The sequence below is a fragment of the Notothenia rossii genome (assembly GCF_949606895.1).
Source record: "Notothenia rossii genome assembly, chromosome: 12".
NCBI classification, from domain to species: Eukaryota; Metazoa; Chordata; class Actinopteri; order Perciformes; family Nototheniidae; genus Notothenia; species Notothenia rossii.
The window spans coordinates 15,541,081-15,560,594 of record NC_136911.1 but is presented as its reverse complement, the minus strand read 5'-3'; the positions used below and the strand labels follow the sequence as shown (position 1 = coordinate 15,560,594).

The 19,514-nt window shown below is 39.3% G+C and overlaps 1 long non-coding RNA gene across 3 annotated transcripts in view; it reads left to right on the top strand.

Annotated features, from left to right (window-relative positions):
• Nucleotides 1–569: 569 nt before the first annotated feature.
• LOC307025938 overlaps nucleotides 570–19,514 on the top strand; it is a 59,791-nt gene continuing 40,846 nt past the window's right edge. For all 3 annotated transcript variants that reach the window (XR_013804305.1, XR_013804306.1, XR_013804307.1), the window contains exons 1-2: nucleotides 570–877; nucleotides 1,885–1,999. This is a non-coding gene — a long non-coding RNA (uncharacterized lncRNA). The remainder of the gene's footprint in view (nucleotides 878–1,884; nucleotides 2,000–19,514) is intronic.

Below are 19,514 nucleotides of genomic sequence, written 5' to 3'. Positions count from 1 at the left end.
AGCTTGCGAGCTACCGGTAGCTCGCGATCGACGTGTTGGAGACCCCTGATCTAAGGGGACTATCCACGTAACCTGTATTGCTGCTGATATAAGTAAGCTTCATCTTTTTGCTACATTTGATGGAAGTACTTTAAAAGGCAACTTTGGTGCAAGATGGACACCAGCAGGAAAAGTGCAGATTAAGTGTTTTTTGAGTAATTTAGAAATGAATATCTTTATTAATGCTTGACATACACCTTTACAGGTGGCTACTGTCATTTATCAAGGCTCATACAATAGTTCTGTATAATCAACTACGCTTGACCTTGCTTGTGTTGTCAAGTGCCTCGTGCGTGGCGTAATAACAACGCGCGTGCACAAAGCCAATTAGCCCAGCTGAAATTTGGTTACCTGTCAGCCAGGTAGCCTACTGTTAGCGTCATTATGTCGTAGCCGCTAATAAACACAAAAGAAGAAGAAGAAGAAGATTATGTCGTAGTTGACCGGTGTTTATGTTTCTTTGAGAGAGAAGACTAACTGCAGTCACCATGACGGGTAATTATTTCTACTACAAACATTGGAAAGAAGAATTAGAGGTTAAACACATAAGTGCACAGTGCCCACCTGCCCCGCGGTGTTGTTATTTTTCTATTCTAAAAAAGGCTAACTGTAATTGCTAGCTAGCTACTTAGCAACATTATATGGCCAGAGAAGAAGCCTGTTTGACGGTGTGTGTTACTCGGAGGGAGTGTTACCCGGTTAAGAAAAGGCTTTCAGGATGTCAAGCATCTTTCTGAGAGAATTTCGAAATATATAAACAGCATGACATGACGTACATTTTTCCAAAACAAATATAAACGAGGAATGGAGCAGCATAACAGCAAGTCGAGGAGAGAAGGTATGTGACCAGTTAAATGTCAAGTCTGACCACCTGTGTTTATGTGTGGGTATTGGGAAATAGTCATAGCATGTCAATATTTTGTCTGTATGCTTGGTTGTTGTTGCTAAGGCCCATCATATTTATCCCCCTAAGAAGTTAAGTCTAAGGTATTTTTCTTATTTTGGTTGAGTCAAAAGCATGTTGACAAAAACACAATTGTATTTCCTTGTAATCTTTCATAACTCTTCAAATGTTATGCTAATTGCTGAAAAAACTGGTACACTGGATTGTTAAACAGTCTATGGGTCATACAGAATAAGCCTCCTTAAACCCAAATAACTCTAGTTTCATTTCTTCTTATTGGAGTTTCACATTTTCTAGACGGTTTAATCATGTATCTGCCTGTGAATGGCCTTTTGCAAACACCGTGAATAGCCTACATGTATTTTTGTTTAGTCTCATTCACACCAATATATAAAATATACCCTAACCCTAAGTTCATAAAACAGGGAGGAAATTGGTGAATTTTCTGAAATTCTTATCATGTTTACACAAACACTTTTACAAATTGTTAATAAGGAGACACACCTTCACAGAGTATCCTGCTGCTGTACTGAGTGAATAAAAACCTCCAAGACCAATTTTAGGACGCATTTCAGTAACACAGTGTGTGTACCCCAGTTTGCCAGACATTAATACTGAACATGTGATTCTATCAAAGGCCCATTTCCAGTGGTCTCAGCACTTTTAAATCAGTTGCTAACCCAGATTTGGTCTCTACTGAATTCCAACCCAGATCTTGTGTCTTGACTGGGCACATAGCACAGATCACTGAATGGGTGATTTATCAGTTCTTGGAGTGGTGGGAAACTAAATGATTTATGGCTGAGCTCTTTTTTTTTCTACCCAAATCTTATTTATGTCACTGCTTCTGTCACCGTCACTGCAGCCGTCTCGCTTTCTGACTATTCTTCTTTCTCTTTCCCTGTTCTTTTCTTTTTTGCTTTCTGTCTCTTCCTCTTTAGAGGTCATGCCGGGGAGATGCAATTTAAAGTTTGATGGATAATCCTAATACGTGCTGAAGTTCCGGGAAACCTTCTGTGATCTCAATGAGCTCTTCTGACTGATCAGAAGCCGCAGGTATGTGACGTTTCCTCCCATACAATACTGACACAAGTCAATCCCAGCAAGTGTTCATGGTGGGATGAACAGGAACAAGCACTTACACAAATACACATGCACAGGATAGTGTCAAACTGAATTAATGCTCACACTGGAGCATTGCGAAATGCATGTTATTGCTTATTCTCTCTTCCGTAGAAAATGTGCCCGATGAATAAAACATTTGCGAATAAACACATATATTGATTTAAATATAACTCCATGAATACACTATAGATTGCTCTTGAGATTTTGTCCCTCTCCTTTCCCTTTACCCATTATTCCATAATCACTGACGTTAGCATATTTCTCAATCTCCCTTTTTCCATTTCACCCTTTTGCTATCAGCAAAAAATGAATTGGACTATTACCACCCTCCATTCAGGAAGCACAGCCGGGGGATATAAATTGGTCAAATGCAAACAAGTGGGATCCGCTGATCCTGAGTCACTAAGTCGGGAAATTTAGGCCTTGAAATGTCTGACAGCTTAAATCACTGTCACTCTGGGCAATGGTTCAGAGAGAGATGGACAGAGAAAGGAAGGAACAGAGAAATAAATAATGAGTTTCTCTGTAATAGTTTATCTGTAGGGCCACAAAGGGCGGCAGTAAATATGAAGAGCATTTAAATTCAAGCTTGTCATCTCTGGCTCTATGCCAGATGACCACAGTTTGGCTTCATGCCTTTTTCATGAGCCCCCTGTTGATAACAATTCAAAATCATGATCTGCATTATCTGATGTAAAGCTCTCCTGAAATGTCCTAAAAGATTGTCAGCCTGTCTGAAACAGATATTCCGCTGTAAAGGGTGCGGGTAAAACCACTGCAGGACACGGGTCTCTTTTGGTATGAAAATGATACTTGAAAGGCAAGATAAAATATTCACCAGAGAGAGATATGGGGAGATAGCGTATAGCCTTGAGCAAGCCTGACTCCTGCTGTGTGAGATGCAGAGAGAAGGAAAGAGATATAGGAAGATAGGGAATAATGGAGAGCTAGAAGTAATGTAATAAGAAATGTAGTGCAGAGCAGATGAAGAAGGAATGACCAGTAGGCACTTAACACCTCACGACTGTAAATCTATCTGTGCCTATTAAAAGTTACCCCCCGTGGAAAGGTCGCATGTGTCTAAAAATGGGTTATAAAGCGCAGAAAGTAGTAGGAGTTACACAGCCTATAAGCACTTTATATTTGAGCTAAAAAAACCAAGACATTTTACCTCCACATACAGCAAAAACAAACCTCATTTCCCACCTGACATGATGTCCCGACACTTCTCAAGAGTGTCACAGAAGGACACATCCTAAAGATCATTAGATCATGGGAAGAAAGCACGATTTATTGATTCAAGACACTAAATTGTAGGTTGCCATTGATTAGCAGACAAGGGCTTTTTGCTTGTGTCTCTGTCATAGACAGGCTTTTGCTTTATTTTTAGGCGAGGGATGATCGATAGCAGGCCGCTTCATGAGGCTCAGTGGCGTTGTGCCTCCCTGCGGAGCCTGCGTAGGTCAGACCAAAGCACTCGCAAAGGTTGAACCAATGATGGGAATCAATGGATGGGGAAAGGTCATCTAACATGGCTGTTTACCACAATGGTGGAGACTTTCTAGATACATATTGTTTCATGTGGACTGGTCTATACCTCATCTATAGTTTTCGTCTTTTCTTTTTGCTTTTATCGGATGGTACAGGCGAAGATAGAAAGGAAATGGGGAAGAACCAAGTTGAGCTTCCAGGTTGCTCCATATTTTACAGCCCTTTTTTAAACTTCTGCTAGATAGAAGTCTAGGAAAGCTGGCTAAAGGAAGTGAATAGCTGTAACATTTACCTAGATAAACATATTTAGTTAAGAGTATCGTCTTGGTTTTATATAGTGAACATATTTATCAATCTCATGGGAACAATTTTTGTTAATGAACCATTTTGTTTTGTACGTTTACTCTGGCAAGGTTTTAGGGGCGTGAGGGATGCAGTCGCGCCATGCTAGCAGTTTGTGAACAACTTCACAGTGCAATTAATAGAAGGAGAAGGTCATTATGATTTATTGCTAAGATTATAAGTTGTATATGTCAACAAAGTTGGAAAAAAAGGATGCATATACCTTTTTATTACAACCCTCACTTGTTCACCCTAAGTAACTGAAGTCAAACAAAACTCGATGTTGCATTCATGTGCAATGTGTAAGAAAAGGTATAGTTTAAAACCTTTAATTTACATTAACAGCAGAATATGAAGAGGTTACTGTGTTGACTTTCAATAAGTCTATGTAACGTTGCAGGGATACTGAAATGAGCCATGTTGTTCTGTTTTGTATACCATTCATACCTTTTTAATTTTTACAACTCACTGCACTGAGGAAATGTCAACAACCGTGTGACCTTGAAATGTAGAGTTGTGTGTGTGTGTGTGTGTTACAATACGTGGTGTGTAACCACTGTGTAGGCTTTCTTTTTGCTTTAACATGGTTTGGGGGCATAGCCTCTGCTGGGTTTTGTTGTTTATGCATCTCTGTGTTGTCTCCCATGGTGATGCTTTATGCTGCTTTTAAACTGGCAGATATTACATTTATTTGGCCTGATAACGCTTCTTGCATCCATCGCGGTGTTTCCGCTCTTTTGTTTGAGTTTGTCTAGGTTTCTGAATTATTCTTGTCAGACTACACAAAGGAAGGTTGTTGTATTTTTATAATTGGTAATGGTGTGCACACACTGCAAATGTCTCTCTAGAAAAGGAATGTAATTGCTGCTTTGTAAATAAGGGTTCAGATGGTGGGCTTCAAACCCATAGATGGTCCGATGTTCTTCCATCATTGTATATATTGATATGTTAATGCACTTTATCATGCAGCTATAAGAGAACATAGTTTTACTTTTGTTTTTTTAAGTTGCAAATCTTTTACTTGAGTCAAATATTTGAGTACTGCTTTCTATCTATAATATGACTAATGAGTAATTATGGGTCTCAAAATCAGCTTTTTCTGGCATTTTGTAGTGGAGCAGCTTGAGCGTATTCAGATCTGGTATCTACTCTTGTAATTCCCCTAATGATCTTTGTGCGGGGATGAGTAACCAATCTGAACAACACAGTCATGAAATGTTAAAGCACAACATTTTCCACAATTAAACCAACGTTGTGAGCAAAGGTGACCTGACAGCACAATTATCGCTCCGCACTGTTTCAAGCTGTACTCTGCGGCGCTGTCTATTCCGCATGAGGATCCACTCGTGAAGCGTACATCCACCCACTTATGTGAGCTGCTTGAACCGTTCGATGACTCAGCAGCTTTACACAGCGAAATCACAATCTGTTTTTGAGAGGCACTTAAAAATCCTTAATCCATTCTCAAATTGGCCCTGATGCAAGTGGCGGTTTTTACATTGTGGTGAGACAAATTGTTTATGTACGGTTTTCAACTGTGTTCAAAGTGAGATATTTGTTTTGTCTGGAAAGCAAGTGATGCAACTATGGGGGAAGCTGTATCAACCATGTTTATTTTTCGTATAAAGGTTATTAGGTTCAATGTCAAAATGTCAGTAGAACTCAACTGATGAAGATTTCATATTTAATGCTTTATGGATGTTTGAAGAAATGATTTGCAAACGAGTATGAGGAGCAGCTGGAAGCTGTCAAGCTAATGTTACACAACATATTTTCTCTATTGCAGCTTGTCAGACAGAGCACACAGTTAATGTACAAAAACATTTCAGCTGTAGAATTAATTATGTTTGTTTATTCTTTTGGATATTTCTCTTAGCAGTTCTTTATTGCTTTTTTGCCACAGGCATAGCACATGTATTCAAATGACATTATGTCATAAGAAAAATGAATCCTTGGATGCAGGTTTGCTTTTACAAGCCAAAAAGGTTGGGAACATCTTGGCTTTAACACAACTTACACTTTTGTTTGTGAAAATATTTTGGAAGATGCATGTCATTTGTTACCTAGCCAAATGTTTTATTGACATTTCTGTCATATTGGTGACATATTCAAGTTCATTTAAGATATTTTGGGGGATTCCTTCTCTCAGCATAGTCTCTGTTGCTACACGGACCCTTGGAGCACTCCCTGACACAGCTGAGCCTTTCCAAATCTATAATATTTAATATACTCCATTTCCCCTATCCCTGGATCAGCCTTTCGTAGTGCTTTATGAACAGCAGTAGCTGCAAATGACTGTAGCTTTCAGGGGACCGGTGTGACACTAACAGGTGGCTTAAATAAAGTGTGCACTAGACATATGTTGCAGTGACATACTGTCTTATTACTAATAATCCATTATAAACTTTCCTTCACAAACAGCCTTAGTTAGCCTGCAGCAAATGCGACAGAATATGTTCTAGAGCATCGTTTCCTTGTTGCAGAAGGCTGTATATGAAATCTGCTGTAGTTCTTGTACAGTGGTTCACATTATCAGTGGCTCAGGTGCTGCTTTGAGAGAGATAACTGGTGATTATAGAAACATCTACACCCGTGGGCCCACAATCACCCAGACAGCCTCGGCAGTGCTGGTGTCAGCAGCCTGCCGGTCAGACAGGCCAGCCGCTCCTCTGACTCACAGCTGAGAACATTGATCCCTGCTACCAAGCCTCCTCATGCTCATTAGTGGCATTACTGGGAGCATTGCAGGGCCCAGGGATCCTGCTCCAATTGGACACCAGAGCTAGTCAGCGGTCTGAAGAGAAATGATAACATACCCAGTTTTCAGGCCAAGGAGCCCACACAAGGTGTCAGGAGGATTAGAGTAAGGCACAGACTTGTTTGACTGAAAAAGTGAGTTTAACAATCTTGAGGCCAGCTGGTCAACTGTAGTGTATATTAGAGGCTGAATTGTGGTTTCGGTGCCCGAGGACATGATGACAACAGCATTCAGGCAGCTATGGAAATAATAACGAGCAAGTTTAGAGTGAGCTATAACCGGAGAAAAATAGTTTTCTCTCTGCGCTCGGAAAGTATTTTACATTCACATGTTTATTGCAGTCGTCACATTCACAAAAAAAAAAGGTATAATGTCAACTCTTTCCAGGCTTGAATACTGCAAGAGGAGGATTTCCCCCTGTGTTCCTCTGCTGGTAGACGTACAGCAAGGAGAAGAATTTGAGGCGCGCACCTTAGGCAGATGAAATGTAAAATCTCTGGTTGTTTTTTTGTGTGTAAAAGAACACATTTACATATTTTCCAGAAGGTAAACATTATCTGCAGAGAGTGCAGTGTACAGTTTGCCGGTGATTAATGCATAAGAGAGAAACACTCCCCCGTTTCCCCTGCTGTCCCAGTGCTGCAGCTTCACTGCTAATTTGAACAAATGTCTGTCTTGTTCTTTGATCCGTGTGATTAGTGAGAATTCCACGGTAACGGAGATAATTCATTGCTTTCTTATTCTCAGCCTGTAATTGGTGGTATGTAAACAAGCATGTCAGTATTAAACCTTTACATAATGTAACAAAGAACACTAATTACTGTTTATGAATGCAGTTTAAAGGCCTTAACAATATAGTGACAATTGAAAATGTGATACTTGCCTATGATTACAGCTTTAGTGGCCAGGTACTGCAGACGCGAATGTCATTGCTAAAGGCAGACTACGAACTGTTGGAGCAGACTCATGCATTATGCATTTATTCTAGACAACCAACCATAGAAACTTTGTGTTTTGTTAGGGGATAAACATTTGAAATGGTTGTAGAAAGTAAACTTGAGGAAAGAAAGTTGTCGAGATTGTCAAGGTCTCGTGTGTTTTGCATCTCAGGTGTGTGTGTGATCACAAAGTGTCGCCTAATGCACTGTTCACGATGCACGTTAAAAAGGGACTTCATTCGATCCCAACAGCGCCATGGTGCTCCCTCAGTACCAGCCCAAAAATACTGCAGCTGAAAAGCAGCAAATGAGCGCTGATATTCTGCTTCCTCTCTCAGAAACAAACGTCTGACATTTGCCATCTTGCACATTGAACATTGCACCTTATGCTTCTGTCAAAGAATACCTTTGACTTTCACTAGTAATTGTTGTTTGAGGGCACCTGAAAGGAGAATTTGAGGCAGAAGGATTCCAAAAATATCCTGCATATTTATATCGTACGTTCAAAGCTTCTGATATTGCTCGCTTTATCTAAATATATATATATATTTCTCCTGAGCGCTTAGTTTGAAAACAAATGTGGCGTTGTCACTGATAATAACAGGAACATTTTGGAATATCTGAATGTCAATCTGACACATATAGCATCATGACATCAGTTTGGATAAATGTCCTTAAAGCTCTAGTATTCTTTCAAGTTTAAAAAACAGCTGAATCAGTTGAGCTAAATATGCCTTGTCAGATGTTGCAGGAAAAGTCAGACATTTTGTCTTCCAGAGAGAGCAGAGATCAGGGTCAGCTACATGACAGTACCTGGATCTGGCATTGAGTTTTTTTTATAAAGGACCATTCTGTACTTTCTTTTAGACATCACCATACATGAAGTATGGTAATCTTCCTTTTTGTTTGTTGCTTAAATTATTACAGTTTAAAACATATGATTAAAAGGGCCTGTTTTTTACGATCCCAATTTCTTGTCTTAAGCATGTGTCCTTGTTAATGTTGCAAATGGAGCTGCTGTCATGCAAGAGAAATGGCAGACACCAGTATTATCATATCCTATCATAAAATGTAACATTAAAGACATAATCACACACAACTACCTGTTGAAAGAACACTTTATCTTGATTGATGTCTGTACAGAAAAAAAAACAAATATTGAAAAGGAAAAATGTAATAAACTTTAAATCTTCTGGAATAGGGACATGAAAGCTGTTTCCCCATGCCTCCAATCTTTGTGCTAAGCTAGGCTAACCATATGCTGGCAGTAGCTTCTTATTCTATGTCATTTGTCAAAAACATCGACATCAGCCTCTGTATCAGTTTTAAACATTTGTCTTTAAATCTACCTCTTGACAACCCTTAATAGTTATGGTGTGATAGTAAATTGCTGGATTTACCCTTTAACAACTTTAATGACCAGTGTTACTCCCTGTATTCAAATACTCGTCAACAATTAGGAGTCAAGGCAGGCAGCAATCTTGAATTTCTCCCTGTGGGGCGCCCCTTTTTTTGGGTTTCCGATTGCGCCTCTAATCACTAGGTCATCCTGCCACCCTGTTTCACCCATCTCATTTCCAACCACTCTCACCACTCTACACATCCTCTGGGAGCATACATTATCATGTGGGTGTGAGTGAAGAACATGGCCTCTGAAAGCTTGGAGATTTAAGGCTCCAATTTGGTCATTTCTCCTCTTTGACGAAACTCACATGACATAATTCCCCCCAGCTGGTACTCAACCAGAGTGGCTTGTCGCGGTCTCTCTGCTCACTGTGTCTGAAATAGCAACCAAGAGCACTTCCTTCAATGGGCCTGAATTAGAGACGAGCAGGAGGAAGAGAGGCAGGATGCACCTCAATCCTGACAAAATGGAATGATTTAAAGCTCTCGGAAACCCACGTTCCATCCCCTAGTTTCAGTCAATTTATGACAGCTCTCATTACAGACGATGGCGAGTTGTCCCAGACGTGGCACACACTTCCCAAATTAGCAATCCTACATCTTGCTGCCTGTTTAAACATTAAAAACCACACAGATTGGGCTGTTAAAGTATACCCTGACAGGGAAGAAGCAGACCATAAACGTGACAGCTCCAGCCTTTACATCCGCACCTCCTTGCTCTGAGTGTCTCGGAGATTGCAGCGATTTCCTAGATGTTTCATGTCAGCTCTCAAACTACCACTCTCTCCTTTTATCCTCTGTGAGCAACCATCCGCTCATCTGCCCATTGTGTGTTTCCAGAGGAAGAATATGAAGGTGGCAGGTACTGAGCTAGCCTGATTGGTGTCTCGAATCATTAAGAATGGACCACAGCACTGGTGCCTGTGTGTGACATTTAAGAGCAACACGAAGCCAGGCCTGTCACACTGATAACGTCCCTTGGGGTGAGGTTGCAAGCGACACAGCGACTATATTTATTTAATTCTCATTAATCCCACGCAGTCGTGGTGGCAGCTGCGTATGGAGATTGTCACGTTTTGTTCACTTCTCTTTGCTATCACAATGTTACACCTTGTATCAAAAGTGCGGAATTGTTCCGTGAAGCATTTGTATTCTACATGCTAGTATTCAACTTTTGAAAGAAGAATGCTGTAATAATGTATGCGAGAAGAATATTTTAAAGCTTCATGGAATTTAATGCTCTTCGACATTTCCCAGGGGTGGAGCACAATTGAGAGGAAACCGGACTGCTGGCCAGTTAGCGGTGGACCCTGGAGTAATGGCTCTCAATGTGTCTCCAATGCCACCTCTAAAAGTAGCATACTCCTTGTTTATGGTTGTGGAGCTTGCAGTTTTAAAATTCCAATAAGGCTCCATCCAGTGCTTTCTTTATCAGGCTGTATGATTGAAGTGCATCATGGGAGCAGGAGACTTTCCCCACTGCTTCCTTTTACAGAGCTGCTACAGTCTCATGTGTGCTTCATCCTGAGGCCTCCTCACTGGCCTTTGTGAGAGAGCGCACTCCAAAGATTGAGGTCATAATGAAATCATTCATTCATACTTTAGATTTGGATCCATAATATCAGTCATGGAAAATATCATGGCAGGCTTTCTCAAAGACTCTTACACTTTAATGGAATTATTTCTCAGAATATGTTGCAGCGTTCCTTAATGATAACATCTAAGTCCATTTACTGTCATATCTTGATTTATTATAATTACATTTAAGGATATGAAATGTCCATCTGGCCGCTAGCCACAATACTGTACATGCAGCTAAAATGAGATTTAGCAGCTAAATGTCTGAGTATTGACTGGAAGATTTGCAGACAGTTTATAGTTGAATCCTCCAGAAGGTTTTTGGGAAGGGGAAGGAAGAGGAAATGGCCTCATTGGCAAGAGCTGTGCAGGGGGGTTGTTGGCTTACGCTTGTTTTGATTAATAAAGAATATGAAATGTGAAGAATTTATTAATGGAATACTTTGGATTGCTTGCTGTATCAGTTTGATTTAAAGAAACAACATATTTAGTTTACATTGTAATAGTTATGTAGAATTAGGTAAATCTCATTGGTGTAATCAACTTAGTGCATTAACTCAAGCTCTATACTTACACTTTTTTTATTACATTATTATATATATATGATAAGCAAGTGAATTATTGTAAAATACTGAAAATATGAACAGTTCTTCATAACTTGAAATAAATATAATGAATATACTTTTCAGAATCTGCTTTTGATTTACAGACAGCAGTGCCTTCCCTCAAACAGCATGTATGTACAAATGTAAAGTTAGAAAGACATGGCGGAGAAGCTCTTATGCTTGGGATGCAGCTTTATTTTAAATTGAACAGTTGTGTTCACAGATGCAACATTTATGAGCATTCCTTGTTTTCTGAGCATACTGTACGGTGCTTCGCTGGGGCTCTACATACCATACTGCACGGTGCCCAGGAGAACACGCAGTTTAACTGTTAACATCACTGGGCTCTTATGGGGGATGGAACATCACTACGTCAAGCTCATGCTAAGCCTGAATGCACAGCCAGAACAGTTCATTATAATAAGAACAATGCACATCAGAGTCACAGTGAGACAGAAGTTTAAATTAATTTGAAGTCAATTGTATTTGATAAATGTTATAAAAATAGATCTTATAATTCTGTTAACCCCACTTTATTTGAATTAGTTTTATAATCATTAGGATTTGATGAGAAAACATCTTTCTCTGTTGTGTGTGTGAGTGCATGCACAGCTTTGTCTGCTGCTCATCTCACATTCAACTGGACCCATCAGCCTAATGGTGTCTGTGCTCATTTATCACTGTACTGTATGCTCCTGAACTTCTCGTGGTTGCAGTTTTTAACAAGTTTTGAGAAACCTATTTTATTGGCTGTTTTATACATTTCATTGACTGCTTCCTTCTAACTGCTTATTTTTTACATTTCTTTTTAGAATGAGGTTATATCATTGATTGTGTGAATTCTTAACAGCATCGCTCATAATCAGTAGCCTCTGATATGGAGAATTTGAAATTAAACATTTGAAAATGAATACAGATTTGATGGGAGTATTATGCATGTATTTGTGCTGGTGTTTATCATAATAGCTCTCATTAAGATACTGTAATTAGATGCAGATAGTTAATTTGCTATAATTGGGCTAAAATTAGATTGTTTGTATACTCATTAGGACAACATGTAATTTGTTCCTGATATGGTTTGAGTTTTATATAAAAAAGGAAAAAATTGAACTCCCCAGATGATAAACATATGGCCCTTCACTAATGTATTTCCATGGTCTTTGCTCAAGGTAAGGATGTAGTGAAACACAAGCACTTCTAACATGATGAATGATTCACAGCATAGAACGTCATTTCACACAATTTCCAATACTTTCAGGAGCTAGCGTTAATTTATTCGAGGGAAAGAAGTGCCAGTTTCGTGCTTGCAATGAATGTAGCATGGGTTTAGAAAATGAGAAGATATGACCGTGATTTATGGAGTTTTTTATTTGTTATTTTTAAGTCCCTCCATTTGCACTTCCTCGCTCTTTTTGTGTCTTTCAATCATGCTGACTGTAGTGAGTGAACACATTTATCATTCTAATGTAATACCCGTTTCACCGCGGCCTCTGCGGCTCAGCTGTATCACTGATAAGGTCTCACGCTTAAATAACCGAATTTCCATCATGGCAAAGGAGAGACTATGGATTCTATCATTATCTCCATGGCAACATGAGCTGGGAGCAAAAGCTGCTGGTTTGATATTGCACTTGAAGCTGCAGCTCACTCTTGTTAAGAGGATGGGAGTTCAGACCATTGTGTTCTCTTGGAAATAGGGCGTAAAAGCTTTGCCTCTTTTTGTGTGCAAGCCTTCAGGAGATCTAATCCAAACCATGTAAAAAGGAGCTAATTCCCACATTGAAACAACATACAGTATGTTGAGTTGTTTCAACCAGGTATACAGCTGTAATTTAGTCTTGACATGTGTTGCGAGAAAATTCTCCCTGATATGTTTCTGATACTTTTACATAAGGAAGGACAATAAAACATTGGAAGGTGATGGCATCATAATAGAGGATTGTCTGCTTTTGGGTCACAAATCAGATCCCAAAACCACAATTATAGGGATTTTTCTCTAAAAAACCTGAAACAGAGATTATGAGCATACAGTTAGCATTCAGTAGACATGTACTAACAATCAAATGAGTGTGTCCGCTGTAGCTGTCAAACCCAAGGGTCAATGACTGCAACAATGTGCAGTTATTAGAAATCGACTTCTGGTCATGTTGCTTTTTTAAGTGGGTTTCACTTTCAAAATAATTCTTCAAAAATGTCTAGTAATGATCACAAAAGGATGTTAATTCCAGAAAGGCTTTCAAGGCATACCATACAACATGTAATTACTTTTGTACTCATGCTGCATCAAAAAACATTCCTATTGTTATGGTCTTTTCATATAGCGCTCAACAGGAAATCAAATAAGAGTATTTCCAATACGTCAAACTCTTTATTTTAAAACTCCCATTGCTCCATTCTAAATACATAAAGGAATCAATTAGCTGCACTCTCAAATAGTTGTTAAATTATTTGTTTGCAAATAAAAATGTGAATCACGTATTTGAAATCAAATGAGAATCCACTTGTTCAAATGAAACTGCACCATGTTGTCTTTCCATCACTGGCAACTCGTCTCAATTAAGATTCTCCCAGTATGTCAAAATATAATTTTTATTTTGTGACTATGCAGCTGCACACAGTGATTTCCTTTTTATTTGGCACAATGTGGCTCTACCGGTGGTCTTGCATTTATGTTCCTGAAACTCTCAGCGGTGGGGGGGGGGAGAGATATTCATCTAACAGCTGCTGGAAGCTGTGTAGCTTCATCGATTGAGCAGCAGAGGAGGATTCAGGAACATACAAATGAGGCATGCATTTCAACACAAAGTGGGAGATGGTTAAAGTGAGAGCCGAACAATTTAATTTGATTGAACTGAGTCACTGACAACCCTAAACAGCTCTTTAAAGAGGAATTGCATTTGCTGAAATCGGAATAGTTCGGGGCCCTGCTGGAAACAAGAGACACCTTTCTGCACAAGAAATACTCTGACATTAAGATTGATGCCTTCACTGACATAAATACAGCAACAATCTTTCCCACCAATAGGCTGTTTCTTGTATAATGAATTCAAATCCAATTACAAGGGCTCATTACCATAAATAAACACCACATTAGCATCATATATGCAAATGAGTATCATATTACTCAATGTGATGAATCACTGTGCATTAGAGGAGAGGGACCCAGTGATGTGTCTGTAATGGCCTTTCTTATGCTCACTCTGAAACCTCCCCCCCCCCCCCCCCCAGCTCTGTGTTTCTGTGAAAAGTGTGTCTGTGTACAGTTATGTGCAGCAAATATAATTCCCATCAAAGATTCATTAGTAAACAAATGTACCAAACACATTCTTTTTGTCCTATTTGGTTCACCGGAAACACAAGCTCCCACATAAAAAGGACTCAGGAATGTGTTGTGGTTTCCTGCGGGCCCTTGCAATTAAGTCTGAACTGACATGTGCTGCAAACCAGACTTTTAGAAAGAAAAAGTGACACTTCAAAGTGCTTGTCAAACAGTAGTTGACAGGAAGTGGCTATAATTTAAAGTTCTACTGAAGCAGTGCCACTATCATCTTTAGAATATTTGATATTTATTCCCAATACTAGAATACCAGAGGGAAAACCTGAATACTTTTCATGATGCTAAAACTTAGTAAGAGTTACTTCGTGTGCCAAGGAATGTGGAGTGAGGAGCAATTAGATAAAATAAGTCCTTTTTTTTTTTTTTAGAGGAAGGTTTCACAAATGTACAGAGCACTTACATTTTAATCCAATATTGGCATAATCAATCAATCAATCAATGTTTATTTATATAGCCCAATATCACAAATGTTACATTTGTCTCAGTGGACTTCACAGTTTGTACAGAATATCAGTATGACAGTACGACACCCTCTGTCCTTAGACCCTCACATCGTACAAGGAAAAACTTCCAGAGAAAACCCCACAGTTTAAAGGGGAACATGGGAGAAACCTCAGGGAGAGCAACAGAGGAGGGATCCCTCTCCCAGGACGGACAGACGTGCAATAGATGCCGTGTGTAAATTGAAAAGATAATACATTTGCAACATAGGTAGTCCAAATGTTTGGAAATGCATGTGTGTATAATAAGAAGATGAATCCACGAGGATATCCATCCAGGACTTATGATCCAGGACCACAGCCACGACTCAAGATCCAGGACTCGCAATCCATGACACAGGACCGCAGGATCATCCATGACTCCGTATCCCGGCGTATATAGACACCAAAAAGAAAGACATTTGGGGAAGCTGGGTTAATCGGAACATGAGAGTACACAGGTATAGACAGAGAGAAGGAAGAAGTAAGATGTCCCCCGACAAACTAAGCCTATATCAGCAAAACTAGGGGCTGAATCTAATCAGCCCTAACTATAAGCTTTATCAAAAAGGAAGGTCTTAAGCGCACTCTTAAAAACGGATAGGGTGTCTGCCGTCCGAACACAAACTGGAAGCTGATTCCACAAAAGTGGAGCTTGATAAGAAAAGGCTCTGGCTCCCATTGTACTTTTAGAGACTCTAGGAACAACCAACAACCCTGCATTCTTGGAACGCAATGCCCTAGTAGGACAATAGGGTATAATGAGTTCTTTAAGGTAAGATGGCGCCTGCCCATTAAGGGCTTTGTAGGCGAGAAGAAGAATTTTAAATTCTATCCTGTGTTCTATAGGGAGCCAGTGTAAGGCAGCCAGAACAGGAGTAATGTGGTCCCTTTTCCTAACTCTGGTTAGTACACGAGCTGCAGCATTTTGAATCAGCTGAAGCGACTTGACTGACTTCTTGGTACACCCTGATAATAAGGAGTTACAATAATCCAGCCTTGAAGTAACAAATGCATGGACTAGTTTCTCTGCATCGTTTTGAGGCAAGATATGCCTGATTTTTGCAATGTTACGTAGATGGAAGTAGGCGGTCCTTGAAATAGATTTTATGTGGGTGTTAAAGGATAAATCCTGATCAAATATAACACCAAGATTCCTTACAGTCTCACTGGAGGCCAAATTAATGCCATCCATAGTTAATATATCTTTAGATAATTTGTTTCGTAGATTCTTCGGGCCAAGTACAATAACTTCAGTTTTGGTCGTGTTTAACATCAAAAAATTTAAGGTCATCCACGTTTTTAAGTCCTTGAGGCAGTCTTGAATTTTATTTAGATGATTAATTTCATCAGGCTTGATTGATAAATATAGTTGAGTATCATCCGCATAACAATGAAAGTTTACAGAATGATTCCTTATAATATTGCCTAACGGAAGCATATATAGGGTGAACAAAATAGGTCCAAGCACTGAGCCCTGTGGCACTCCATGGCTAACTTTGGTTTGCATGGAAGATTCATCGTTGACACGTACAAACTGAGAGCGTTCAGATAGATAGGACCTAAACCAGCCTAAAGCAGTTCCCTGTATGCCAACTAAGTGCTCTAGTCTTTGCAATAGGATATCATGGTCGATAGTATCAAATGCAGCACTAAGATCGAGCAAGACAAGAATAGAGACAAGTCCCTTGTCAGAGGCTATTAGAATGTCATTTGTGACTTTAATCAGAGCTGTCTCTGTGCTATGTTGTGTTCTAAAGCCAGACTGAAAATCTTCAAATAAATCATAGTTTTTTAAGTAATCACACAGCTGTTTTGCGACTGCTTTCTCAAGAATTTTTGAGAGGAACGGAAGATTAGAAATAGGTCTATAGTTGGCTAAAACCTCTGGATCGAGGTTGTGCTTTTTAAGAAGCGGTTTTATCCCTGCTACTTTGAATGATTTTGGAACATAGCCTGATAATAAAGACATATTCATAATATTTAATAAAGAAGTGCTAATTCATGGAAAAACTTCTTTTAACAGCTTAGTTGGAATCGGGTCTAAGATACACGTTGATGGTTTAGAAGAGAGAATCATTTAATTTAATTGTTCAAGGTTTATGGCTGAAAAGCATTCTAGTTTACTATCTAGTGTAATATTATTAGAACTTACGTTTCCGGGAGCTGTTGATAACACTATACTGGTCAAAGGCAAGAGGTCATTGATTTTGTTTCTAAGAGTAACAATTTTATCGTTAAAAAAGCACATAAAATCATTACTACTGAGTGCTATGGGACCAGAAGGCTCAGTCGAGCTGTGGCTCTCTGTCAGCCTGGCTACAGTGCTGAAAAGAAATCTTGCATTATTCTTATTCTCATCTATTAATGAAGAGTAGTATGCTGCTCTCGCTTTACGCAGTGCTTTCTTATATTCATTGAGAGTAATATGCCAAATTAAACGAGATTCTTCAAGTTTAGTGGAACGCCATATCCTTTCAAGTTGTCTCGACTTTTGCTTTATTTTGCGGGTTTCGGCATTATGCCATGGAGCTAATCTATGTTGTTTTATTTTCTTCTTTTTCAAAGGAGCAACAGAGTCTAATTTTATTCGCAGCGCATCTGTAGCACTATCAACAACATGATCAATTTGGGGTGGTGTACATTTTGTATAAGTTTCCTCCCCTACATGCAGACATGCTATCGAGTTAAGTATTGGTGGAATCTCTTCCTTAAATTTGGCTATAGCACTACAGATAGGTTTCTGCTGCAGGAGCTTTTGGCTAATGCTTTGTAGTCTAGTAACAGTACTTCAAAAGTTACTAAGAAATGGTCGGATAAAGCAGGATTATGCGGTTCGACTAATAGTTGCTCAATTTCAATACCATAAGTCAGAACAAGGTCAAGAGTGTGATTATAGCAGTGGGTTGGTTTATTTACACTCTGACAGAAACCAACAGAATCTAATATAGAGTTAAATGCAACAGTAAGGCTATTTTTATCATCGTCAACATGAATATTAAAGTCACCTACGATAATTACTTTATCTGTTTTAAGTACCAAAGCTGATAAAAACTCAGAGAATTCTGATAAGAATTCTGAATAAGGACCTGGTGCACGGTACACTGTAACAAATAAGATTGGCTGCAAAGTTTTCCAGGTCGGATGCGTAAGACTGAAAATGAGGCTTTCAAAGGAGGTATAATTTAATTTTTGTTTAGTATTGATAAGTAAACTTGAGTCAAAGATTGCTGCAACTCCACCTCCTCGGCCCGTGCCTCGGGCAATATGAGTATTGATATGGCTGGGTGGAGTGGCCTCATTAATGCTGACATATTCTTCATGTCTCAACCAAGTTTCAGTGAGACAGCATATATCAATATTATAATCTGATATTAAATCATTTACCAGTATTGCTTTAGATGCTAGAGATCTTATGTTTAAGAGACCACATTTAATCTTCCTGTTTTGTTGCACTGTAGTAGTTGTTACATTTACTTTTATTAGGTTATTATGTATGACACCTCTATTAGGTTTTACCTTAAATTGTCCTTGGGCAGACACACACACCGTTAATATTGGGTATTTTATTGGGGTCGGGATTCCTATGGATGACTGCCTAGGAGAGAGCGCAGAGAAGCGTGTAAGACTGCGACTCTGCCTCCTGGTCTCAACTCCGGTTTGTCATGGATTAAGTCCACAGAGCCCTGAAATGTTTGCCGAAATGAGATTTGCACCTTCCAAAGTAGGATGAATGCCGTCTCTCTTAATCAGACCAGGTTTTCCCCAGAAGGCTGTCCAATTATTCACGAAGCCCACATTGTTTACTGGGCACCACCAAGACAACCAGCGCTGAAATGATGACATGCGGCTATACATGTCATCATTGATCAGATTGGGGAGGGGACCAGAGAAGATTACGGTGTCCGACATTGTTTGCATAACATGTACAGTACTGTGTAACGGCCATGCTAAAAACTCAGTTAAAGAGTTGTGTACTGTATACATTCATACCCAACAACACCTTTTTCTGGTACTTACTGTAACTGTATTCAAAACCTTTATTTTATATCAGTTGTGATAAATAAGTCTATACTCGATAACCCAGATGTGCTCTCAGTAAGAGACATTTTGTATTAATGGATTTAGCATGAATAGGTCAGTAGCATTTGGCTAAGTTTGTTGGTACAATATGGTATGAGGGTGCTGATCTTGAATATAAGATGTATCTTTTCAATCCCACGGTATTTCGATCTCTCTGTCTGTAAACACAAACTGGAAGATTGACAATAAAGTTGACTTTAACTTTGATCTATTCTCGCGAGAACTGCAGACGTAAACAGCAACGTGACGTTTGAGCTTTGTAAAAACAAAGCTGTCTATGCCGTCTGAAGGTCTATTTGACACGATTTTCCTATTTTGGGAGTAATTATACAGTTTTTGACAAACAGAAATATCTTTTGTCATCACTTTAAAATGTTACGGGGGAAATCGGCAATTTGGCATGAGGGCACACGCCAGCGCCCCTGTTACCT